Source organism: Amblyomma mixtum, chromosome 1 (genome assembly GCF_055824585.1).
Source record: "Amblyomma mixtum isolate Tamu chromosome 1, ASM5582458v1, whole genome shotgun sequence".
Taxonomy (NCBI): domain Eukaryota; kingdom Metazoa; phylum Arthropoda; class Arachnida; order Ixodida; family Ixodidae; genus Amblyomma; species Amblyomma mixtum.
This window is the reverse complement of record NC_143012.1, coordinates 70581742-70609682: the sequence shown is the minus strand read 5'-3', so window position 1 is coordinate 70609682 and position 27941 is coordinate 70581742. Positions and strand designations below refer to the sequence as shown.

The following is a 27941-nucleotide window of genomic DNA, read 5'->3' as shown; positions in this document are numbered from 1 at the left end:
CGCGCTTACAGCAGCCGACCTTGAACCCTCGTGCGCATGCACGAATTTTTTACGCCCCGCGCGAAATCCGCTCTGAGCCGCAATGATGACGCTGCAGCCATTGGCGAGTCAGGAGCACTCGTGAGGCTGCCGAGGGGCCGATCACGTGATCATCCCGTGCGCCCGCCTCGCGCTCCCTTTGTCGTCTTCAGAGCACGCTCACCTGTGGCGTTATTTTATTGCGAAAGCAATACTACGCTAGGTTTTGAGCCTTCAGCGTGGCGCGGCGGTAGTTACGGTTGACCTTTCGCGGAGTGACGTCATACCACCCGCGGAAAAAAAGGCCCCCAGCTCGATCCGTCCGCGGAGGGCGGCGGTAGTCACGGCGGTGAGCCTCGCGCTCCTCTCACCAGTGGCGCTACAGTCGAACAGTCGAGGTGACGTCATACCAGCTGCATAAAGAAAGGGCCGGCCCCCAGCTCGATCCGTCGGCGGAGGGCGGCGGTAGTCACGGCGGTAGTCACGGCGGTGAGCCTCGCGCTCCTCTCACCAGTGGTGCTACAGTCGAGATGACGTCATACCAGCTGCATAAAAAAAGGCCCCCCAGCTCGATCCGTCGGCGGAGCTCGGCGGGTAGTCACGGTGGATCTTTCGCACTGTGTGCAAAGATAGCTTGCCATTTGCTTTCGCAACCTACCGGGCTTAACCAAGCTAAGCCTCTGCCAATTTTTATTTATTTATTTGCCGCCGCGGTGGCTCAGTGGTTATAGTGCTCGGCTGCTGACCTCAAAGACGCGGGTTCGATCCCGGCCGCGGCGGCTGATTTTCTTTGAAGGAGAAATTCTAGAGGCCGGTGTACTGTGCGATGTCAGTGCATGTTAAAGAACCCCAGGTGGTCGAAATTTCCGGAGCCCTCCACTACGGCGTCTCTCATAGCCTTAGTCGCTTTGGGACGTTAAACCCCATAAACCAACCGACCATTTAGTTATTTATTTAGTTATTCATTTCGTGTACCCTCAGGGCCACAGGAATTTATGAGAGGAGTGGTTAAATAAACTAAAAGAAAAACAACGCACAGCGCAGCAAAGTAGTTAGTAATACAGAAATGATGGCTCCTAGTTATATAATGTTATCTAATGGGTTCTTGATCTGCTGGTTAATAGCATATAATACAATACATACAGTGCAGCAATACAGTGAAAAAAATGCTGGTGCATAAAAAATGAAATAAGTGCTCCTAAAGTTATGCAGTGCTCTCTAATATGGTCTTAAAGCGTTGGTTGTCAGTAATTGTAGCGGTTGATGCGGGGAGGTGATTCCTCTCAGCAGCTGTGCGGGGAAGCCATGACTGAAACATGGTATTGGTTTTGCATAATGGAATTCTGACTTTGTTCTCGTGATCTAGCCTTGATGAAATGTATTGGGGAGGGGAGGTCAGTTCGCCGCGAAGGGAAGGATGCTGAAATATCTTGTAAAGAAAAAGTGAAAGTCTAAGGGCTTTACGGTGGGATGCTAAATATGGCAGGCTAAGATTTAATTTTATTGCAGAAATGCAGGCAGCTCGATTATAATCACAAAGAACGAAACGAGCAGAACTGTTTTGTATTTTTAGGGACGGGCCATCGTGGTTGGACTCCCTCTAACAGTTTTTCACTGCAAATAAAAAAATTGGCATTAAATGTCAATTACGCTATCGCGTCGTACCATTAAGGCGGAGCCTCAGTGTCCCCTGCAATTTTTTTCTTCCCTTCTTTTTTCTGACACTCCGAGAGGTCACCGGTTGCCTCCTCTGGGCCTCATAAGCTCTAAATTATTTCCTCCGGCATGATTGAAGCTAGGACGTCATTTGCTCCCCATTGTTCTAAGTGCAAAAATACATGCTGTTATAGCTGACCCGCCTATGTGGCACAGTGGCTATGGCATTTGGCTGCTAGGTCACTGTGGCTGCATTTCGATGGAGGTGAAATGAAAGAAATGCCAGTGTGCTACAATGTCATCGTCGGAATCAGCGTAAGTACGTCCGCTGCAGAACGAAGGCCTCTCTCATCTCGCTCCAGTTTCCCCTGTCATGTGCCAGCTGTGGCTATAGCCTAATGGGCACTGAAAACTCCCAGGGACGTCCTGCGGATGTTCAGGCTGTCTGCAGGACGTCCGAGGGAGGTTCAGTGCCCACCGGGTAGGCCCGTAAACTTCACAATCTTCGTCCTCCAACCTGGCTCGCTGCTTGGGATCCACTCCGTTACCCCTAAGGACGATTGGTTACATTCCTTTTGCATTAAATGCATGCCCTGCCCATTTATTCTCGATTCCTTAGAAATTGTTAACTCGTGCTTTTCCTGAACCATTCTACTTCGCTCCGGTTTCCTTTACATGGCTCACTCCGCAGTTCGCAAAGGTAAAGCCTTTTCGTTAGCCTACCAGTGTGTCTCATAGGTGTATACGAGATGTAACCGTAAGAAAAATTACCTAAATAAGGCTCCGGCTTAATTGAAACATTCAGAGAGAGCCATGATGTAACTAAGCCGCAGTCTTGTTTATAAAGCAATTTTTCCCCTTCCCTTCATTCCTTTCTCTACTACCGCGTCCCTCTGTCTTCTTCCCCATCTTCTTTTCTCTCTTTCTCTCTTCTATTCTTAAAGGAGTATAGACACCTAACTTTAAAGTTGCGTGGCGGAGTGGGTGAGGGAACAAACGCTGGTTAATGCCATCCTAGTTGAAATAAAGAGGAAGAAGTGGGCTTGGGCAAGGCATGTAATGCGAAGGCGAGATAACCGCTGGTGCTGAAGGGTAACGGAGTGGATTCCGAGAGAGGGCAAGCGTAGCAGGGGTCGGCAGAAAGTTAGGTGGGCGGTGGGAAAGTTAGGTGGGATGAGATCAAGAAGGTTGCGGGGATACGGTGGCCGCAACTGGCGAAGGACAGGGTTAATTGGAGAGACATGGGAGAGGCCTTTGCCCTGCAGTGGGCGTAATCAGGCTGATGATGATGATGATTTTCCTACGCCCGCTAAACCATTCATAATCGAATTTCTTTCTTGTGCCGTTTCGGTTTCAACAGCCGAACGATGACTGTGACGTCAAAGCGTGGCTATAGGTCGACATGAGGCATTTGTTTTTTTTTTTTTACATGGGGAGGGCAGGCCTCTGTCAGGCGCTACTAGGCGCCTTTAGCTTGCTCTCCCTTGTTTGCAGTCTCTGTACTGGCCAAACAAAACCAATAAAATGAAAATGAAATGAAGAAAAGCCGCAATGCAATCACTGCTTCTGCATTCGTTGTCATTTCGACCCTTGAGGAAGGCTGGCTTCAACACTGTATATAGTGAATTAAAAAGATGCAGCAGCGATTATATTGCAGTTTTTCCATGCCTCACGTGACGTATAACCTCAATTTCACGTCAGAGACATTGTTCGGCTGATGAAACCGGGAGACAGAGAGACACACTTATCGTGTGTCCGGCCAGGGGAAGGCTAGCAGCACAGGTAATTGACCCAATATAGGAAACGGATAGTTTCACTCTATTCCTATGTAGGACCGGCACTTTCCAATTCATTTCTAATATTTGGCCGATTAATTGTGCTGCTGGGGAACCCGTTGGGGTCGTCTAAGTCTTGATTTGGCCAGCGTACAGGACTACGATTATCTATACTACTGTGTTGTGACTTTATACCCAGCAAACCGAAAAACCTCTCAGAGACGTCTAGCTAGACGTCTCTGAGAGGTTTTTGGTTTTCTGGGTAGTACTAGCCTGTGCAGGCATTTTAAGTGCCGTCTTGACTGCGTTCGTAACCGTGGTGTGGCCCGTATTAACCGGCCCCGGGCAAGGTTGTGAAATGGAAGATGGTACGCGTTGCGTCCGACTACAAACGCATCACTAAAAGCCGGGCTGTCGGTTTTGCTGTGCCCGTAGTTGTGTCCAGTAACCATTCTGGTCAGACGCGTCAGTTGCTGCTTATCCAGGGTATTTATGGTTTATGATGGCTTGTATCTGTAAACCGAGCCCGCGGGCTCTCATTACTCTGGCTACGGCTGTTGCTACGACCGTGATGGTCGGGTCTCTAGGCTGGGGACAAATGATTGGGGCCTACCATTCTGTCCTCCTTATCCGCAGCCTGCAGTGTGTCTTCCGCCTCCCCGATAATCGTAAATCAAGGTGTATTTCTTGGTTCATCAGATAGCGGCGCCAGGGCTATGTTGAGCAGCAAAGAGGAAGTTACAGCTCCTCGGGGCGTCTATCGGCGCATCCTGTGAAAAGATTGTCTGTGGTTTGACTAATGGCCATCCCGAGTAGAATTGCGGAAGCAACGGCGCGGCAATCGCAGCGGCGGCGGCACCTCTGAGTCGCCCGCGCTGTGTGACGTCACTCCTCCCGGAGAATCAGGGTGTCGAACCGGTATTTTTTCGGGTTCGGTTCGGGTTCGGGTTCACGCCTTTCGGGTTCAGTTCCGGGTTCGGCTCCAGAGGGCCATTCCGTTCCGGTTCGAACCGGTTCGGACAGTCTCGAACCGGTTCAAACGGGTTCAAATGGGTTCAGGACAAAAAAAATTAGAAAGCAGATGGGTTTCAGTGATATGCGTTTTCTCTTTTCTTGCACATCGCTATACAAAATAAAAAATGCAAAGATTTGTTTACGAGAACACAAAACTAGGCTAGTTGGTAACGCTTGCTTAGGCAGCGCTGTAAACAGGACATACGGAAGTCTCGAGACGACACAGACGCTGACTAACAACTGGTTATATTACATTCTCGGAAAAGTATATGAAGGCGCAGGACACAGTGAACAATCCAAAAAACAGAAGAACAAAGATTAAAACTAAAAAAAACATACTACGCATGCACATCGCAGTCGAGTCATGACATCTTTTTCAATGAAATTCGAAGACTATATTCCATAGTACACGGCACTCCTTTATCTCCTGGACCTTTTAGCGGCCTTAGTATTTTTGGCTGTTGTAAGAAGAATTAACTTGCAACGAACACCAGATATAATGAATAGAACCTGCGGGACCGTCAGGTTCGCTATAAGTGGGCTTGACTTAGTTTTAATCGGCCACAAAAACCTTTTTCACCCTTCAGACATGGACCTTACATGTTAGGACGTACCTTCGCGCCAAAGGGGCGTTTGTGCCGTGGTCAGTTCATTTCTACCTGTGCGAGCAACGAGAAACAATTTCAGCAATAAAATGATATTTTTGTCATGATGCTGTATTCTTTTGGGACATACTTAAGCAGTCTGTTAAAAAACCCATTGGCATCATACATTTCATTATAACACTTATGTCTGCGATGAAAAACTCTGGAATTCCGTGCGAACTCTTCGTGTTCATAGGACGCAGAACCGCCGCGTTCCACGAGGTCACTGTTCAGACAACAGTGCACATTAACGCAGGAGGAATATGCTGCGTAAGTTCAACCTCCTGACTGGTTCCCCTTTCATGGCGTGTGCACCGTCTGGAATTTTCACGTGCTGGCGGAGGCAGGGAGTTATGGTGGCATGAGGTCTTATGCCGAGATCGCTGAATTCGAAGCGGTCAAGGCATGAGGAGGGTCAGAGAGGTTCCAAATATTCCATGCAACAACTATAAAAAGAAGCCTACAAGATAGCCGAATAGCCTAAAGCATCTGTAAACAGAGTTTTCTGTTGCGCCGCCATTAGTACGAATCTCGCTCGGAGTCAGAGGTAAAAGAGTATGCTTTCCCAAAAATAACCGCGCTGCGTGCGTGCAGCCTCCGTCCTTGATGCACACTCCGGTGGGCGTACATCAGGGCATTCACTGGTAAAATTGCACCTTCAAAAACTTTCACCCCCCCCCCCCCCCCCCAATCACCCACCTGTACCCGATATAGCCGAGGCAGATTGTTGTGAATGCTCAACGTATTCAATCGCCCAAGCGTTCTAAGAAAAAAAAAAAAAACACTAGCAATCATTAGCCTGTCGCGTCAGACACTAAGAACGGAAAATATGACTGCGAAAAGTAGATTTAAGTCGCCAGACAGAGAATACAAGATCGAGCAGTGCGAGGACAGCGGATGGAGCCGCGCGCTGGCGACTGGCAGCAATTCTTAGGAGCAGAACGGTTTGGTTTGGTTTATTGGGGTTTAACGTCCCAAAGCAACTGAGGCTATGAGAGACGCCGTAGTGAAGGGCTCCGGAAATTTTGACCACCTGGGGTTCTTTAACGTGCACTGACATCGCACAGCACACGGGCCTCTAGAATTTCGCCTCCATCGAAATTCGGCCGCCACGGCCGGGATCGAACCCGCTTCTTTCGGGTCAGCAGCCGAGCGCCGTAACCGCTGAGCCACCGCGGCGGGGTAGGAGGAGAACGATTTCAGCGAATCGGCATAACGAAATCACTTCATCGTAGTTACATTGCATCGCAGTAGCATCTTTTTGGGCGTAATGACTATCGCATGCCAGCGAGCACATGTATTTCCACATTGCCCTTTTGTGTAATCGGTATTTAATTTTTTCCTTATTAGTACATCTCCACCGTTGAGAACCCGCCTTTCGTTGCTTATTTCCGTCGCGCGCTAACAAGAATATGCGGATTCTAAAAAAAAAAACAAGAACCTGCACCAATTTATACATCCTTCTTTTGGTAATACTAGTAGCAATATCTCAGGATTAAATGTCGAGTAGACATGGGGCTATATGACAGACGGTGTAGTGGAGGGCTCCAGATTAACGGAGACCAGCTGGGGATTTTCGACGTGCGACAGAGCACGCTGGTTTCTGTATTTTTGGAATCAGCAGCCGAGCTCCACAGCCATTGAGCCATTTTTTTTATTGCCCGACAGGCCCATCGTGAGGGGTTTTATTTACAACTTGCTGTCTAAGACAAAGAGCGCCATAAAAGTAAATATTGGACTGCCCACTGCGGTTGCTCAGTGGTTAGGGCGCTCGGTTACTTATTCGGTGTACCCGGGTTCTAACTCTGCCCCGGAGGGCCCGTTTCGATGGAGGCGAAACGCAAAAGGCGCCGTGTGCTGCGCGATGTCAGTGCACGTTAAAGGGCAGCTGCGCCACTTTTTGAGAATTTCGCGATAGTCGAGGATTCAAATCTATATAGGCTGTACGTAAAGCATGCTAAGTTTTTTGCACTACCATTTAAAATAGTGGCGTAATCTACGATTATATTTTACACTTCTCCTCAAAGAAACAAGGAGTGCGGGGAAGTTCAGTGTGATGTCCCGGAAGGTATGATTTCAAATTACTGCTGCCGTCAGCCACGCCCTGCCGTGCCTCGTTGGACGGTTCCAAAAAACGTTCGGCGGGCTTTGACTTCGGTTCCGTTGGTTTTTTTCCTTCAAAGCACGCGTTTATGCGTTGGAAATGTACGGATACTTCCTTTGACGTCATCATGCGTCCCCTACTTAGCGTTGTGCGCTGCGGAGAAGCTGAAGGCCGTCGCAATTTTAATTGGTGGTTACGTCACCGTTTCAAATGCTAGGCCAACAGGACTTCGCATACTTTACCTGGAAGTTTCACACATTCGACCCTTTTAAGCTCGTCGTTTTCTAAAACCTATGCAGTTACCCTTTAAGGATCCCCAGCTGGTAGAAATTATTCCGGAGCCCATGCCTACTGCGCCTGTTTCTCTTTTTTCTTTCCCTCCCACCTTCCTCCCTCTCTTACGGCGCGGTTCAGGTGTCCATCAAGAAGTGAGACAGGCTGCGCCATTTCCTCTCGTCAGAAACCACCATCACAACATTGTTGGGTCCTCGCGCTAATATTTCGTCTATTTTTGGGAAATGACGCAAAGAAAAGGAAGGCATTCTCAATCGGTACTAAAATGACTATAGACACCCAATTTTTTTTGGGGTGTTTTCTCCTTTCAAATGACGCCATAGATATTAGAATACATGGATCACCATGTGGTATTCGCCTACTGCCACTAAATAATTTAGAAAATAATTTTTTCTCCCATGCTGTTTCGGCTTCATCAGCCGAATGATGGCTTTGACGCGAGCTCAACATTAGGTCACGTGAGGCACGGGAAAACTAATACAAACGCTGATACGTTGTTTCGACTCACTGTAGCACTTATATCAGCCAACTTCAAGACCTATAATTACTACGAACGAGGTATCAGCAGTTAAATTGCCGTTTTATAGCACCTCACGCGACCTAATTTCCACTACACGTCACAGCCACCGTTATGTTTGTGAAACCGAAACGGGGTCAAGAAGAAATTCAAACATAAATTATTTATTATGTGTTGGTGAATACCACGTGGTGGTCCATGTACACCTACGTCAAACGCATTGTTTGAAAGAAGAAACCACGCAAGCAAAAGTTTGGTGTCTAAGTACTTTACTAAGTTAGAACAGTCCTAACATTTTGATGAAAGATTTGCGCAAATATGTTAAAGGGAGGAGTTATAACTCAAGACTTCACATAAACCTGGCGTACAAGTGTTTAGAATTGGGGCAGTACATTACAGAAGCGTCAATTAGGCTTCTTCCCAGGCACCAGACCTCCAGTAAGTTTGCTGTCGCATATACTGGGTACCATTTTCGCACTTCCCAGCGCAGACAGCTACGAGTGGGTAAATCTATGCGATAGATCATCTCATTTTGTCGGAAAACAATACGTATGCCGGGATGCAAAAAAAGTGGGGCTGAATCGGGTCCCGAACCGGTTCGGAACGGTTCCTTTGAATCGTTCCGGTTCGGGTTCAGTTCCAAGATGGCGAAAAAAATATCGGTTCGGTTCGGTTCCGGTTCCGGGCGAAAATTCGGGTTCGGTTCCGGTTTCGGGTTCGGGTTCAGTTCCGGTTCGACACCCTGCGGAGAATGCACTGCTTCTGGCGCAGCGGGGACGGCACCTCTGAGTGGAGTCGGCGGCGGCTCCGTGCTGCTCTGACGTCACTCGCTCCTCGCGCATGCGCAGTTGGGGCTCTCCGGGGCTCCGCAAAATCGCTCACACCTAGTGTAGCGTTGCTTTCGCAAGAAAATGCCTTGAAGTAGTTCCATGCTCTGACCGCGCAATGCGTTTCTGCCGGTGTTCGCAGAGCGTGGTCATGTCCCACAGTGCCAAAATAATTTTTTTTTTTTTTTGGGGGGGGGGGGGGGGGAATTTGAGGGTTCAAAATGCTCCTGTGTTAGGTGTTCTTTTCCGTGTATGCAGTTGTGTTTCCTTGGGCTGCAGTACGATATCTTGCGCTGACAGCCCGGGCCGAAATCCAAACTGTCTGGGTAAGAAAGCGAAGTGGGGCTGCAGGTTCCTTACAAAAATGCGCACTGAGATGCAATTAACTATTTATGGAGTATATGTGAAGTATAAAAAGGTATATTAATACCCAAATCCTAATGAGCTTGGTCCATAAAAAGTCATTACGTTCTTGACTGATACGACCCAATATAAATTTAATTGACTACAAGTGAATTAAAACTCAGGCAGCAAAAAATCTATTTACACCCGATTTCTCACTAGTCACTAAGAAGTTAATATGTTCTTGACTGATATGGCCTAATATATGGTCTGCTTTTCATATATTGCCTGCTTTTCCATATGGCCTGCTTTTCCATATATTTTCTGTATTATTTGGATTACTTGACTTTAATTTCCCGTCAAACTTGTAATCATTGTTATTTTTGTTGTTTTTTTATGTTCACATGCTTTTGTATGGCCGCTTCACACCACTATCTCCCCCCCCCATGTAATGTCCCAGACGGGATCTTTAAGGGTTCAATAAATGATGATGATGATGATATAAAGTTAACTGACTGTAGCTTAATTAAACTCAATCAACAAAAGTTAAATTTACAGCCGATTTCTCACTGATTATGGAACCAACCACAACCACAGCTTAAACGATTCCCATTTCAGCTGAACAGATTTTATTCATATTATATCGGCTATGGGAGAGGTCACGATGTTGAGTTGGTTGTAGGTAATGACTCGAAAAATACTGTTCATGAGGTCACTTGCCAATGTAAAATCTAACGTATAACTTAAATTCTTTTTTGGTACCAAGAGAAATGGAGGCGTGAAACTTTCTCATGTTGGAATTAAATTGCACAACGCAGCAGAGAGCTAACTTGTGTTACTGATTAATAAATGTGAGAGCACATGTAACGGTGTGGAGGTGCAGCCCTGGGTGTTTCTGCGAACACTTCAAAAAAAATTTTGAAAAATAGGCTTTTTGGGGTAAAAATATGGTTTGTGCGGCATAGTATTACCAGTGTTGGCGTACACCAGAGAACCGGTCAATCGTCTTAAGTAGTAAGCTGGTTCACTAAATTTTAATAACCTTTTAACTAGTAGAGTTAGACGCCTATAGTTGCATTTAGAGATTTGTAGCCGGCCGTTAGTAATAGCTATATCAGTTTTTAGAATTTCGAAAGCGCGATTACCCGTGGCGCTGGAGTGAATGCTTTGCCTACATGCTTTCGAAAGCGCATGTATTTTGTCGAGCCACAGCGGCGAGGGTAATCGCGTTTTCGAAATTCTAAAAACTGATATGAATTACCATAGTCCTTAGAACTGTGCTATTACTAACGACCGACTACAAATCTCTAATTGCAACCATGCAGTTGCCTATCTCTGATACTCAAGAAGTTAGTCATCATAATTTAGTTTACCAGCTTAATAAAGACAATTAACCGGCTTTCCGGTGTACACCGACACTGCCGCAAAAGTCATATTTGTACCCAAAAAAAACCTATTCTTGAAAATTTTCGAAGTTTTCCCTGAAACACCTGGTATTTATTTTATTTGGAGACACTGTCAATCCCATTAGGGATTTTTTACAGGAGTGGGTTCATTTGCTCATGTAGGCAGCATTCACACATATCTACACAAATGTAACCGAAGACTGATACATCAAAAAGGAGGCAAGCTCACGAAATAAAATGGCATTATTTTGATTGGTGCATGGAGTAGAAATATACATGCTGTTAGAATGCCTTGTGCGACCAATATTCGACACCTCTATTGAGAGACCAATGTTCAGCTTATTGTAACATGTACAGCCTTTGTGAAAAGTTTGGAACCCAGGGGGTTTGCTTCTCAAGCGTCTGGTTCGTAATGCATCTCCAGCGCTCCAAATTTGCTGAAGGTAAGAAGATTTCTGGTCCTGCCTCCTCCAATGGGTAGGGCTGCCACGAACGCTTCAGGAGACCCACTGCGAGGCTTAGAAGCAAACCCCCTGGGCTCTAAACTTTTGACAAAGACTGTACCTTGCGCCCGCGCCTCGCGACCTTCCTAACGCCGTTCAAATCAAGCGCGCAGACTGGCAGGTCACATGACAAGACGAAAAAAAAAAATCCGGGCACTATACGCACACCACGCCGTCCGTTTTGTCGTGTGTGCTCGGCCGTTCGGGCATGGGTTGTGTGTTATTGTTTCCAAGATCGATGCTTCAAACTCGTGCTCGGGTTGACTGATGATCGTAGCTTTTGGACCCGCTTGCATAGTACAACTTCCAGCCCTTTGTGAAAAAGTGACCGCGCCGGGAAGCGTGCTGGCTTTTCGTCTTGACGGCACGTTGGGCTTCAACGATTGAAGCCGCTGCGTCATTTATCTTACCGGAAGCGCGTTACAAAAGAAGAAGGCGGTTACTGGAAGGCGTCGAGTCTTCGTTTTCAGGTAAGACCCGTAATGCTGCGCAGGAATGCGTGCAATTTGCCACCGCGCAAATTAACCGGCTAGCTCTAAGGCGAGAAGAAACGGAAGGGATGCGCGCTGTCGTGTTTGTTTTGTTACCCCTAGACATAGTGTACGGTTATTTCTGCGGTGGCAAAATGCACTCTGCATTGAGTCACTGACTAGCTGACCTGTCTATGTTCACAGTGTATCCGTTTCGACGCGAACGCCGTGAAAAAATGTTAACAGTAGGGGTGTGCGAACATTCGGAATTTTCGAATATAATTCGAATATTATATTTTTAGTATTCGTATTCGATTCGAAATCCAGGTATTCGTGTTGTTTCGAATATTCGACACGACGCGAACATTCGTATCTAGCCGAATATTCTATTGCGAGCACCGGCGAGCATCGACAGAGGCATAATAACATGGCGGCGCCCAGAGCAATGCGTAACTATATAGCGTAACGTTGGGCCATGCAGTAGATGACTGCACTGGTGAGCTTCTTTGTGGCTATACCTGCGAAGCTGGTATAGTTAGAGTTGTGCACGAAATACTTCGCAATACGAGCCAGTTCAGTGCCAATTGAGAGGGCATTTTCTGTGGCTGGAGAAGTCGTTTCAGCTAGAAGGGAACTACTTCTGCCTGACCATGTGGAGCAGCCGGTTTTCCTTCACGACAGCCTTTTATGTTCATCCCAGCAACGCGCTTTTGTGCTTTTGGCAAGCTAGCCTTGATCAATGCGGTGTACTAGCCATCTTCTCTGATATTTCCACTCTTCTAAGAACAATGTTCGAGACTTTGATACTTTTTATGCAGCCACACACACCTTTTGTGCTCATTTCATCACTGATAGTTGAACTGTGATGTTCTTGGCGCTCATATAAATGTTTTGTAGTGGTTAAATGCGTATGTCCTTGATTATTCGATATTCGACGCACACCTTTTGTGCTCACTTAATCACTGATAGTTGAACTGCGATGTTCTTGGTGCTCAGATAAATGTTTTGTAGTGGTTAAATGCGTATGTCCTTGATTATTCGATATTCTATTCGATATTCGGAACCAAGTATTCGTATTCGATTCGTATTCGAAAAAATTGATATTCGCACACCCCTAGTTAACAGACCACTGCGGCGACCCGCATTGGGGGAAAGCGAAAGCATTGATGCCTCCTTCGCACTCGTCGCCTCTCTTTCCTTCACTTTTGACTGTTTGCCTCTCTTTTTACTTCCAATTTTAACGTCTATCGCTATTTTCACGTTCTCGCACTACATGCACGTCCGGGGCTATTTTGACGTCTAAGTGATCTTTTGTCTTCTGATTAATTATTTACTCCAGATATCAAATTTGGTGCACAACGTTATTTTATCATCCTATGTCACTTGGTTGTGTTTTCCCTCCACAATTTTGACGCCTCGTACTGTTGTCACTTCCTCGCACTATATCGACGTCCAATACTATTTTGACGCCTTTGGGACATTTTTGGCTCTAATTAATTAACTAATTACTCCACAGCGACCACATTTTGACGTGCATCATCCTCACATCATCGTCGATCACGCAGAGTCATTCTTTTTCGCTTAACTCTCACACGAATTGAGAAAACGCCGCCGACACGTTTTGCGGACGCGAAACTATCGACTTAGCCAAGTAATGCTTTCGCTTTAATAACCTAAAATTATTGTTCGATGGACTTGTGCACTGCTGCCTGCGCCCATGTTTTTCATCACTATCTGCTTGCAGTGGTTTGCCGATAGCTCACGCCACTTGGCCTGTTTAGCGTTGCATTATGTGCTGCGCGTATATGCGTCGGTATAGTTGCTTGATGTGGCTTTGTGCGCTTTGAACACACCTATGTGAGACGATTACACCGGCTGTCGAGCTCTGGGGGTATGCTGTGTTTTCTCTGCATTCGATGCAGCTTACCCATAGCTAACTGCCCGCCTTTGTTGCCGGCAGTATGCGCCATGCGGTCTCTTGCGCTGCATAATCCGCTACGCTAGTACACGTCAGGGCTTGACATCCAATGCACTTTGCTCGATACGACATCGACTCGTATTCGCTGCAGTGAATTGTGCAACACATGACTAAGCGACATGCGCTACTGGCCACTGTGGCGGGCAATTAATTGCGTTCGAATCAAAAGCACACTGAACCCATCGTCCCTGAAGGCTGAGCAGTCGGTGCAATCGCCTCGCAGTGGTGTGTTGCAAGCTCAAAAAGCCACACACAGTAACAGGGTGTATGGACTCGTATTAGCGTAAATGGAGGAGTGGTGCGGCTTCCCCAACGAGAAAACTGTGCAGCTGTCAAATGCTTTTAGTGGCAGGCGACCGCGAAGACAGAAGCATCGTCGGATGTTGAAGAATGAGTAGCCTGAAAATAGGAGCGCTTTGTAGCCTTTTCATACAGCCCTTTCGGATTAAATATTTTTGAAGAACCCGAAACAGTGCAAAGCGTTACCATCTGCCAAGACCCTTCGCGAGGACAGTACATAATAGTTGTATACTGCCAGTGCTCCCCTGTGGGGTTGTGTTTCGGAGGGTAACGGAGAGACATGAAATTAAGTAGACGGCAGCAGCTACACTGTTAGGAAAAAACACCCAAAAGGGAGTAAATGGCTTGTCCTCGAACGCACACACAAAAGGAGTTTTTTTACTCCATATGTGTGGTGTTTTTTTACTCCCTTATATAAGGGAGTTATTTTGGAGTGAAAAGGGAGTAAATTTTTTACTACCCACACAGATGGAACCCAAAAATGGCGCCATGTTTATCCTCATTCAGGCTCATTCTTACAGCAGTGACAGCGGCGGAAACGGGCAGTAGCTCTGCGGCCCGCCGGTAACCTAACTTGGGAAACTGCGCTGCCCTAATGTGACCCCGCGTCACGCATTCTTTCCGCCATCTGCTAGCCCAGCGGCGGCGTACGCGGCAGGAGTCGTCTGCTTGTCGTCTCCTTTTGCTGTACGAGCTCGTTTCGTTGGCCATGTTCGTAGATAAAAGGATGTAACATTATAATCAGTAGCTTGAAAACTGAAAAGGAGCCGCTGAGTGGTTTTCACGGTCATGCACCACGCTATATTTGACCCAAAACCAGACCAGAAAAGATGAAAATACACCTTATGGTAGTTTGGAATGGCAGTGTTGCTTTCATATTCACTTCATTAAGGCTTGGCTTTTCAATATGACTGAGAAAAAATGTGGCCTCATGAGCTCAATCAAGAGCTCAGAGTTGACACTATGTTCTATCACAGTTCCATGTACATGCAGCACATAATCTGCTGCAATACATTGCGAGAACCACACTCTAAAAAGCCTGTGAAAAGTAGGCCTGTAACGAAGTGGCGACACAAACAAAGGAAATTCAGGTAACGTTAGACCACTGGAGGGTTCACAGGAGCAATTGAATTATGTAACGTACTGCAGCGGAAAACGGTGACAAGTCGATATCTTGTACCGTGGCAGGCGCCCGTGAAAGAGCAGAAGTCAGCAGAGATCCAGCGATGATGGTAACCAAGCGGTCGTCACTCACCGCCGTTATCCGACAACTGACTAAAAGCAGACGAGACGCTAGGCGGCGGGGCGGATTGCACAAAATGGTGTGTTTTTTTACTCCATTTCGGCACTGGTGGATTATTTGGCACAATTAACTCCCTTTCTAGACTGCACTGTAAACAAAAATATACCCAAAAGGGAGTAAAATGGTGGCGGCCAACCCTTTTTACTCCATTTGTGAAAACATTTACTCCATGAGTGGGGAGTAAAAAGGTGGACTGTCCTCCATTTTACTCCCATGAGGGAATAAGGGAGTAAAAATAAGGATTTACCAGCATTTACTCCAGTCTAGAAAGGGAGGTAATTGCGCCAAATTGTGCGAGCAGTTAGCTGACGGCAGCATCCGATCGCGACAGCTGGCATAGCACCACAGCGCAAAACAATGCAACAAAGCTATCGCCAATACCCGCCGATCAGAGATAATGGGATTGCACACAAGCCGATTTTCCTCAAAAACGGGTTCCGCTGTCACCCGATAAGAGCGCAACGAGGCGACCTGTGAGCATAACATCGACCAGGCAGCCACGGCGCTGTCGGAGCAACCAGGTAGTAACAAAAGGCGAGGCCTTTTTAACGATCCCTGCGAAATGTGAACACCGAATACAACGTCTACTCAGTCTCGTCCTTTAAAAACGGGGCAGCTATAATAATCAGTGCTAGGACGCTACGATCTACGGGAAGCAAGCCTGGCCTCCGGATGGCAGGCACGAAAGAAGATCTCCGGAAGAACCTTACGAAGTGTGGCGAAGATCTTATGCTTGCAATTTATCACTGCCGGTGACGTCTTCGCTGCAGTTGCGGTGACCAGAATTTCACGATAAAGCCCCGCAGTCACGGTGGTTGCACTACGTCCGCCATATTCCGCAACAGAAGCATTGTCGCCAGACTGCTGCCTGCCGTTCTCGTTGAAGTCAGCGAGTTATGAATGTAAGGCCGTTGTGGGATGCAGAGAGCAGTCACAGAACAGTTATGTAACGTATTGAAGTTCCGGCTAGTTTATTGTTCAATATTCGTTGTCCCGTCTCGTAATTTCTTCTGTCTGCATCTTTATTTTGCTGCGCTGTTGAGAGGCTGGGACCCGAAGAAAGCGCACCGGGAGATGTACTGAGCGTTGTGTCGTGCGCGTGTTCAGCTTAGTACATGTGTTAAGCGGTAACCGCATGAGGCGATATTATTTCGCGATGCGTCGCGCGATGACGACGCCGTCGCCCACCGCTGTCGCTGGCGCAAACCGCACGAAGCGACTTGGCGTCGACCCGCCGCGGTGGCTCAGTGGTAAGGCGCTCGTCTACCGAGCCGGAGTACCCGGGTTCGAACCCGGCCGCGGCGGCCGCGTTTCGATGGAGGCGAAACGCAAGAGGCGCCCGTGTGCTGTGCGATGTCAGTGCACGTTAAAGATCCCCAGGTGGTCGAAACTATTCCGGAGACCTCCACTACGGCACTTGTTTCTCTCTCTCTTCTTTCACTCCTACCTTCCTCCCTTCCCTTACGGCGCGGTTCAGGTGTCCGCCGATATATGTGAGACAGATACTGCGCCATTTCCTTTCCTCAAAAACCAATTTACAATTATTTATATACTTGGCGTCGGAGCGGCGCGTTTTCACTGTTGCTCGACTGCTGCCACTTCAGCATTCAGTCATTTTGCGTTAATTAACGCGTAGAACAACGTTCCTAAGGCTCCACACAAGATAAAACACAATAAAAACATTGACAAAAATATATGTGGGCAATAATTTTATTTTTGTCCAATACGCAAAGTCACGTGACAGAAAAGCGCACGCATTTTTTCCTTCCTCCATGAGCGCGCGCTCTTTCAGTCTGCTGCCGGCCTCCCCAGCGTCTTTGTCCGCCATGGTACGCCGACGGAAACTCGCAGTGCCTGTCTTTCTACTATCCCCTCACCCCTTTCTTTTCACTCCTACCCACTGCCTGCTATCCTTTATTTCCGCTGCCCCAGCTCAGGTGCTTCCAGCGGCGATAGCAGATGCCGGGGTAGCAAAATTCTTTTACCTTCCATATTCAATGCAAAATAAAAAAAAACCACTACACAACAACCTGCCATGGTGAGGGCACGGCACTTCCCCCTCTGAGTTACGTCACGCGAAAGAGGCCCACATAGAAGTTCCGTGCAGCACGTCTCGAAGCTACGAGCAGCGCACTCGTGTTGAAAATGAGGCCTGGAAGGTACACAAATGAGGCCTGGACCGAGAAGTCAGAGTGGGGGACGAAGGAGACGACAATGCGATCCGTTCTGGTAACACGTGACACTTCCTTCACTGCCTGGGGGAAAGTCATGGCATGTCGCGACATGCTTCCGAACGCACATTTTTTTCTAGACGTTGACTGTGCCTAACCTCATGCTGCGCGTGCGGTTGTGTCCAAGACGATCTTCTAGTGCCATCGCTGGATTACGGAATGTGGATTACGCTTCTGCCAGGATATGCCTAACAAGTGCTGCGTGCCCAATTGCCGGACTAACTACAAATCGGGTCCCAAAAACCACGTTTTCAAGTTTCCCCGGCATGAAGAAGAACAGAACGCCTGGATTAGGGCAATACCACGAGAGAACTTGGTTGTATCACCGCAGTCCAGGGTAAGATGTTCGAAACTTCCTTATAGAATAGTTACTTTTGCAAACTACGATAAGCTTATGCTCATGCATTGTAAAAAAAAGTGTATTTAAACTAGCAGCTGGTTAGCACTGTGGGTAGCGAATGCAGATTTTCAAGAAAACTGTTGCCAAGCTACAACTGCTATTTAAACAAAAATTTAACTTCCTTCTAGGTTTGCGAGCTTCACTTTATTGAGGCTGACATCGTGCGAGAGGCCTCCCACATCGACGAGGTTACAGGGCGCACCACCACTTCACCCCTTTCGCATCTGCGCCTTCGCCCAGGTGCAATCCCTTCAAAGTTTCCGGGATGCCCGTCTTACACTTCTAAGCCAAGCACCTCAAGGGATGACCCAGACTCGAAGCGCATGCGTCTTGAGGCTGCTGCTTTGAGGAAAGCGCTTGAAGAGTCAGCTGAAGTGTTCCGCGAAGAGCAAGAAGCAGATAGGATTCTAAACCTAAAAGACTGGACGGAATATATAGGAAGCAAAAAGTCTGCATTCTGGCATGCTATTGAAGGGAGTGAACGCCATATTTTAGTGCACATCACTGGAGACGAAGCTCCATGCATCAAATATTCAGTTGCAGTAAAAGCCGACCTTAGCGTGACAGTTCACTTCGTAAAAATGCCAATAACAAAACTAGGCACCAATTTCTCCATCCCAACAGTAGCAAACAGCAAGAAAGCAATGGTGGAGCTACTTGAGGTCATTGAAAAAAGCAGTGGCGACCTCAGTCAAAGTCCTGAATCTGCTAACGACGACATCTGCAAGCAGATTCTTCTCCTGCTGGAAAAGTTATCTTTTCCGCCCACAGATGAGAGCACCAACATCATACAATTTCTTAGCGAGCAATTGAAGCTACTCTCAATGAAAAAAGTTCGGAGACGCTACTAAGCCGACTTCATGATATTTTGCTGCCTACTTTTCACTGTATCGCGCCTCACGCATACCAATATATCCGCGGATCTGGAATCATGACTCTGCCGCACCCAGTGACCATTCGATCAGTATGCTCACCGTATGGCATGAATCCTCAAGTCGAACATCAAAGTGAATCGTTCCTCCGCTACATGGCCGGAAGAATCACCGACTTGAATGTTCGCCAACGTTTTGTGACACTGATGGTGGACGAAATTCACATCAAGCCTTATTTCGATTATAAAGGAGGCAATAGACCCCAGAATCGAAAGAGCCCATCGCCTCGGACGGTTCCGTTCAGAAGGAACTCGCCCAATAATTGTTAATTTTAGTTCATTCAAAGAGAAAGAGGCTGTTCTGTCAAATGCGAAGAAATTGAAAGGAAGTTCTACTAGCATTTCAGAGGACTTCTCTGAACCAGTACGAAACAAGAGGAAAATGCTATGGGACTACGCCAAACCTCGCAAGGGACCCAATGGCAAAGCACATCTGAAATACGATGTCCTTTACTTGAATAATGTCAAGTACATTTACGACGAATCTCAGGGGCAGGTAGTTCGAGCCTCTTGACAAGTTAAGCCGGATCACTCTGTTTTGTCGATTCTAGTACTAAACTGCAGAAGTATTAAGAATAAAGTGGACAAGCTACATGGTCTAATTGACATGGCGAGACCTTCCGTTGTGATCGGATGTGAATCATGGCTGGATGGGGATGTTAGCGATAGCGAAGTTTTTCCGAGTAACTATATCAGCTATCGAAAAGATCGAGACAGGCACGGAGGAGGCGTATTTATACTGGTGGACGTCTTAGTTAGTTCTCGTAAGATGGAAATTGATGTTGGGACATATGAGGCAGTATGGGCTCAAATTAGACTTTTAAATGGTAAATTACTATCAGTTTGCTCGTTTTACAGGCCACCTGGAAATCAGCTTGAACCCATCAGCGACCTAACTGATATGATTGAAACTGTTAAAACTGACTGTTTAGTTGCTGGAGGTGACTTTAACATTCCTGAATTAGACTGGAGCTCAGGATGTCTTCCGTCTAGAGCCAATTCCGCAGTAGGCAAAGAATTGTTAAATCTGTGCAATTCATTCAGCTTATCCCAATTAGTGCTGCAGCCAACCCGTGGCAACAATGTTTTGGATTTATTATTCACTAACCAACCATCGGCAGCTTGTTCTACCCTTGTAGTGCCCGGTATCAGTGATCACAGTTGTGTTTTAGCGGAAATGAACTTTCAGTATGTTAAACTTGAAGACTGTGGCAATCGGCGCATTTACAGTTACCGAAAGGCAAATTTCCCCGAGATAGCCTGGGCACTTGAATCCTATGTCGATGTGTACGAAACATTGTCTGATTCACTCAGCGTTGATGAGCTGTGGCGCACACTGACAGCCAAACTTTTTGATTTGCGTGAGCAGCATGTGCCGTCATGGGTGATGACGAAACGTCGCAGCAAAAGCAAGCCATGGTTCACAAAAGCGCTGCGCAGAGTCGTTGAAAAGAGGCAACAACTATATGCGCGCTTCAAAAGAAATCCGTCGGAAGATAACATGGATCAGTTAAAAAAGATTACAAAGGATATGAATGCTTCGGTCAAAGAGGCTAAATTTACCTACTTTCAGTCTTTCGACATGCGTATCCAGGATCGCCCTAAAGAATTTTGGCAGTACATAAAAAAAAAACAGAAAGGATGAATTGTCTATCCCGCCACTCGATCACAACGGAAGTATCGTTCATGATAATCTGGAGAAAGCCAAGTGCTTTAACACGTTTTTCAGCTCAGTTTTTTCTGCTGAGGACAGCAATAGCCCTGCCGATTTTCGCCTTGCCTTGAACTGTACGGAACCCATGGAGAACATTGAATTTGATCAGCGAGGAATTGTGTCGCTCTTAGAACGCTTAAGAGATAACAGTGCCACCGGTCCGGACGGCTTACCCACGATCCTGCTCTCTTCTTGCGCTTTTGCGTTGTCAAAGTACCTTCAAATTCTTTTCACAAAGTCATTACAGGAAGGCTCCTTGCCTGATGAATGGAGGCTTGCTAATGTTGTACCTATACATAAATCGGGACCTAGGAATGTTGTTTCAAATTATCGACCAGTGTCCTTGACCAGTGTATTATGCAAAGTTTTAGAGCATGTGTTTTATACTAGTATTATGAATCATCTAAGTATACATTCATTATTAAATACTAATCAACATGGCTTTCGCAGTGGTTACTCGTGTGTCACCCAGCTTACCGAATTTGTACATGACCTGTCAAGTGCTTTAGATAAGGGATATTCTGTTGACTGTATTTTTCTAGATTTTAAGAAGGCCTTTGACGTTGTATCACATCCCTTATTAATACAAAAATTATACTGGTACAACATAAATGAGAAAGTTATTAGGTGGATAAAGGAATATTTGAGCGTTAGGCGTCAATGTGTTGTTGTCAACGGGAAACAATCGCATGAGGTGGCTGTAACATCAGGGGTGCCTCAGGGATCCGTCTTGGGCCCATTACTGTTCATAATTTACATGAATGACATCTTTTCAGGTATTTCTTCATACATGCGTCTTTTTGCGGACGATTGTGTATTGTATAGAATTATTAACGATCAAGGTGACTGCGATGCATTACAACAGGATTTGTGTAAAGTGGCCCAGTGGTGTGAGAACTGGAGAATGCATATTAACTTACAAAAATCTGTACATATGTGTTTCACTAAAAAGAAGGTTCCCCATATTTTCACTTATAACATAAATAATAGCAGACTGCTTTCAGTGTTGGAATTTAAATATCTTGGTGTATATTTAACAAGTTCAATGTCTTGGCATCGTCACGTGCATTTCGTTACTGCCAAAGCCTGTCGTGTTTTAGGTTTCCTGCGACGTAACGCTAAACTTTTCCCTTTAAAGACTAAAGAACTGCTGTATAATACAAACGTTAGAAGCATACTTGAGTATGCTTGCACAGTCTGGGATCCGAAAACCTTGCTTGACGTTCAAAAGCTAGAAAGAGTTCAGAATTTGGCCGTTCGTTTTGTTTTCAATAACTATGGGCGATATTTTAGTGTAACGAGCGCGAAAAAATCTTTGGGTTGGGACTCACTTCAAAAACGTAGGAAAGTACTGCGTTTAAAATTATTTCATAATATTTTTCATTCTAGAACTGGAATAGACAGAACCAAATATATAGTCAACCCTGATTACGTGTCTTTACGTAGAGATCATTCACTTAAAGTTAAAGAATACAGGTGCCGGACTGACCTTTTTAAAATGTCTTTTTTCCCCAAAACGGTTTCTGAATGGAACAAGCTGCCTGAGGAAGTAGTGTCCATATTATCGAATGATTCATTTTCTTCCATGCTGTGACATTTTTTTTGTGTATAATAATTCCGTGTTCTTTCTATCTCATTGTTATCTTTTTTTTTGTAACCACCTGCACGCGGTGGCATTTGTGTACTTTTTCTTCTACCCCCCCACTGTAATGCCAGCCAATGGCGCTGTGGGTATGATGATAAATAAATAAATAAATAAATATTACAGGCGCTGCTCTGAACAGCTCGGGTGCAGCAACCAACGCACTTGTCTTTATGGTGCAGAGCCTCTTGTGCCAATTTAAGGAAGCCGCTCACATCGCCCCTGTCCAAAAAGCTGAATCAGAGTATCTGCACCAGTTGCTGCGGAAAGTAATATGTGGCCTGGAAGAAATTGGCTACAGGGTAGTGTGTGTTGTAAGTGACAACAAGGCCATCAACACAAAGGCTATGTCTCACTTCTCTTCTAAACAAATTGTTTATTCGCATCCATCGGACCCTGCAAGGCCTCTTTTTTTGTAATAGACCCGGTACACATACTAAAGTCTATACGCAATAATTGGCTTAACCAGAAAAACGACCAACATTGTTTCTACTTTCCCGAGTTCGAAAAAGACCACACTGGAGGACAGCGAATGCTCTCTGCGTCATTTGCTACCATCAGGAATCTATACAACTTGGAGTGCGAGAGGCTGTTAAGCTATGGCTACAGACTGTCAAGAAAAGCTCTCAATCCATCGAACATCGAACGACAAAATGTAAAGTTGGCTTTGCAAATTTTCAATGAATACCTTCCTCAGGCCCTGCGAGCCCTTGGGATGAAGCACAACCTCTTATTTTTCGAAGGGACTGCCACTTTCATTGAGTTGGTGGTGAAATGGTGGAAGATTGTGAACGTGAGGACGCCTTGGAAGGGAAAAAGGATTAGAGACAAGTTGCAAGAACCAGTGTTTAATTCGGAAAATGACATCAAGATTAATTTCCTTCACAATCTCTTGGCCTTGTTGGAGGAGTGGAAAGGCAAAAGTTTGGACAGCGGTACGCTAACAAGAGAGACCCATTACGCTATCGACCACACAACATATGCTTTTGTGGAGTTTACGAAGTACTGCTTCGAAGAGCTCAAGCTATTATATGTCCTTCTAGGAAAGATCCAAACCGACAGTCTGGAGGAGCGCTTCGGAAAGTACAGGATGCTAGCTGGATCCCAGTATCATGTGTCGATGAGGCAAGTGTATGAATGTGAAAAGAAGCTACAGCTACAAAGCACTTTGCCAGCCATGAGTAAGGATGAGCGATGGGATGAGCTTCACTTGCGACCAGACTATCCACGACCTAGCCTAAATGTAGTGGTGACCGAAGATGCACTGTCGGAAGTAAAAGACATCGTCCCGGTGCTGGTATATGTGGCAGGCTATGCAGTGTACGCAACACTTAAAAAGCTCAAGTGTACAAAATGCAGGGATGCGCTCACGGAAAAAAGGACGACATCAATATCCGACACGGATGGACGATACGACCTTGTGAAGCAACTTGACAGGGGCGGGCTTGTTTACCCAGCAACATTTGCCGTCAACGCTGTCGCACACAACTACGGAGTTGTTAAGCAACTATCAACAAACAAGGACTTTTTCATTTAGTCACGGACCTCACGCTTGAACTGCTCGCCGGTGACGATTCCTCAGAGTTTGACACCTGCGAGGATGGCCACAATTGCGAAGTTGTTCTAAAACACCTCTTGTGGTGTAGCACGAACATTTTCCTCAAGAACTACTGCTGCAAGATGAACGACAAAATATTGGATGCCAACGCCAAGGCGAAAAAGAGAAAAGCTGAGACTCTGCGGAATAAGGCAGCGGTTCCGTTGTAAATAGCAACATGAGTGTTTTATATGTCAACTTCTAAACCCACTTGTTCTGTTGTAAATACTTAAACTGTGGCAATGTATGTACCTGTATCGAAAGCGATCGTATTCATGTAAAATATGACCCTAGAACAAATACATGTATCTCCAATAAAAATACACATACGCAGTTGTGAAAGCTATTCGAGAGTTTTTGATTCTTCATTATCGCTATGCTTCATAAAACCAGGTGAAAAAAAGGAAAAGTTTTAAAATATTGGCAAATTTATTTCAAGTAATGCATGAAGAAAAACATCTACTGAGAAAGTCGAGAAGGCGCAATGCGATAGAGGTGCTGACATCAGTGCTTAAACAATCTTTGCACAGATGGTTTGCGGCTAGTGCCTCAAAACAAATTCCGCGTAAATTGTCTGCTATTCATTCCAGTATTTTAACTAAAGAAAAAAATGTGGACTGATAAATGTAAGCTTATTGCTGCTAGTTGATTCCGGTCGCGATTCCTTAAGCTCCGCCGTAAGTGGCGGCGACTGTGGGCCTCTTTTCGTGACGTCACGGGAGGAGCACCGGCCGTGGTGAGGGCTACGTCGGCTGCGTCTCCGGTGAAAAAAAAAAAAAAAAAAACGGCTCGGAAGTTGCGCACCCGCAAGACCTACCGTCATTGGCTAGTCTCGCGATGGGCGATATTTTCTGCAAACCCAGAAACCGGGCGACGCAATGAGCGACAGTGTGAATATGTAACAAGATCTCTTTGTAGTTTATCTCTCCCCATTCTTTCTAACTGTCCCTTCACTTCTTTCATTTCATTACTACAGCCCGCCTGGTATCCTTTCATTTCCGCTGCCCCAGCTCAGGTGCCGCACGGTCGCAGTCCACAGGTGTTTCGAATGTCATGACACCCTGCGCGCGCATATATATACTAGCTCACTTACAAGGAAAGGTCCCAATTAAGTGAAAAATTACCCAAAGAATGAGTTCTTGGGAAGCCTATACTTTTTATTGGTCTGGTTTTGAGAATAGATGTAAGCATTACAGATGACAGCCATTAAGTTTGTCACAGCACCAGACGGGGGAGTTCAGAGGAAGCGGTCAGGTAAATCAAAATGATCTGCTTTCTCCTTTGTTACACAATTCAGTGACCCCTTATGTTAAATCCCCATTGTTCCTTACTTCCCTTAAACCATCTGTGCTTCTCACTAGATGCTACGTTTTTGCGGGACATTCAATCTAAGAAGTAAGGCCTTTGTGTGAGGATATTAATGGGCCTTACGAAATAGGCTCAAGGGCGCCCGCAGAACTTTTTCCAGGGGGGTGCACCCGATGGCCGGGTATAGGGGAGGCGGTAGGTTAGCACCAAAACGGAACTATTTGTAGTATAAATTGCGCACATGAAACAAAAATTAGGGCTAGGCTTGGAGAACAAACAGAATTTATTAATGAACAAAGAATTGAACTCAATAAGCAAAGTCCGATAACTTAATATCACCTAAGCGTGCTAATCAAGCTGTGTAGTTGTTTTCTACTAGTGCATAAATAACCGCAATTCCAGGAGGGGGGGAGGGCAGTCGCCCCACTTGCCCCCCCCCCCCCCCCCCCCCCTTCCGGACGCCCATGTCAAGGGCCGTTGGCATACTCCTCTAAGCCACTAATAAGAATGAGGAAGTTCAGACCGGGAATAAAAACGAAGTCTCAGAAATGCAGTGAAAGTATGAGTAGTTTATTTCAACCCGACTTTTCAGACGCTTGCCTGCCGTGGAACCGCTCCTTCAGTTGAAATTCTTCTCATGCAGAGGACGATGACTCCCATCTCAAAGACTGTGGATCTCACCCATGAAAAAAACGCGGTTGTTTTTTCGATCCCTGATGTAGTAGATGAACGGGCGATCCACGGTGAACGGGGTGATATCCGGTGGAGGTCCATCCGCCGAACTGGGGGTCACTGCGGGCTCGACGGTTCCTTCTTCATCGACCTCAAAAGACGCCTTGTGGAAGGCGGCCGAGATGTAGGTCGGCGTGGTCGCGCTGATTCCGCTGAAGTCGGCCCACTCTCCGAAGACGACGTTGAGTCCCAGGGCTCGCATGGTGGGCACCAGGTCGTAGCTGACGCTCACGTTGAACTTGGGCAGGCTGAGCGCTACCAGACAGGGGTAGAGACTCCTGCCGAGGTCTTCGAGAACCGCAAGCGACAGGTCGTCCCTGAGCTCTGCGAGCTCCACCGCGGAGTCCGGAAGCAGCACCACCATGGCGAACCTGTTTCCCGAGCACGGGATCTCCACGGCGGCCGCGCCGAGCACGTCGAGACGAGTGTAGGGGAAGTGGCTGGTGAGTTGCATCATCGGCTTACTGACCTCGGTGGTACCCAGGTTGAAAAAGGACTTGTTCCCTGAGTCCCACGGGTCGAACATGGTCAGCCAGGTAGCCTTGAAGTGGACGGTGCTGAACAGGTAGAGAATCATGCCCAGCGGCTCATCTTCGGGCAGGATGCTGTCGATGTTTTCTCGCTCCAAAGCGTTGACCTCCGCGGGGTCGACTCCGAAGCTGGGGAAGTCCACGGACATGAGCTCTGCGTCAAACACATCGTGCAGCTGCTGCCTGTATCTTTCGTCGATTTCGAAGCTGTCCTGCACCAGGACTATGTTGTCCACTTCCAGCGTCACGTTCGAGTACGTGCGCTCGAGGAGGAGCCTGTACGCCTGGAGGACCCAGGGCTTGTCCGTGAGGCCGACCTCGGTGTGACCCAGCACCGATGACAGCTGGTCTTCCGAGCTTTCCGCGGCGCCGGCGTAGGCCATGGCGAAAACGGCGGCGATGTAAGTCGGCGAGAAGAACACGTTGGAAGAAGGATTCTCCGTCGCCAAGCGCTTGAGGAGGTTCACAGCGAAGTGGTTGTGAGCTTTCACGAGCGGCGCACCGTCAAACCTCATGGTGGATGTTTTCCGAGGTCTGGAGGTCGCATGTAAGGCGCCTCATTTTATACCGACTGGCAGTGGTGTTTTTTTTTTGCTTTTTCCCCCTTCCTCTGCGGTGGCCAATGGGAGTTTCGATTTTTACCCCGGCCAGGCACAGCGAATGGCGCCTGAAGAATTTTCTCTCTCTTGAAAAAACGCTGTTCTGATTGGCTTAGCTTTGAAGCACGTGAGTCAAGCCACGCCCATGATTCATCGTAGCAGGAACAGCAAAAAGGGCGCGGTACACTTCAGTCCAGACAATGGATCGCCCCCTCCCGTCTGGGACGCGCACAAAGCCGCGGAAAGACCCAGCTGTGCCTTCTTTCCGGAAATTCCAATGTGGGAAAGAATGCTCTGCTGCCAACTCTCGAGAGACGCTGCCATAGATTATTTGGTGACCTCACCAAGGGCACAAAGGAGACCATCTTTGAGGCAGATGGACAGATGTCAGCAGATGTTACTCTGGGTAGGCATATTAGTCAGCGTTCCTTTCCTGCCAGGCTTGACGAACGTTGGCTTGACTATCTGGCGGATATTTCTGGGAACGGCGAAGTGGTCACCTCTAAGAAGTCTCGTCTACCGAGAACCGGATTCATGCTTTCGCTTTGTGCGATAGATAGGTGCAATACACAGATGTAGAACTAAGGTCCCTAGATCGGCTTTAGTAGATGGGCTCTGGTGTCTTGCACCTGACACTTTGACTACCTCGTCTCTTGCTGGTCTCCAGTGATGACTTGACCCAGTTCGGCGGCGAGGTGCTATGTATATTGATTTACGAACCCCCAGGCCTTTACAGGCATTGCACGAAAATGTAACTACAGAGAGGAGTAATTGTTTCTATTTATAGAAAGAAAAACGAACAAGGGTCGAAGGGGGTAGGCTCAGCCTTCCAGCCAACGTTTCGGCAAACGAATGGTCGAAACGTCGGCTGGCGGACATATTTTTTGTCGACAAAAGTGCCATCTTATCGGTTTCTCTTTGTTGTGGATCCCTGTTTATAAAATGCTAGGCGAAGAAATACGTGGTTGTGCGTAAAAAAAAAATATTACTAATACAATTCGCGGTATACACTCCTCACCCGGTTTACTGAGGCAACTTTGTTTGGAATTTTTTTTCAGATTGCGCCTGCACCAGGTGCATCGAATTATTTTGGGAATTTCAGGCCA

General features: G+C 46.8%; 1 protein-coding gene and 1 pseudogene across 1 annotated transcript in view; both read left to right on the top strand.

Moving 5' to 3' along the window:
• LOC149366712 (flap endonuclease GEN homolog 1-like) overlaps positions 1-27941 on the top strand; it is a 361675-nt gene that overhangs the window by 110095 nt on the left and 223639 nt on the right. The gene's annotated exons all lie outside the window — the stretch shown is intronic.
• LOC149366726 (uncharacterized) lies at positions 17567-23836 on the top strand (annotated as a pseudogene).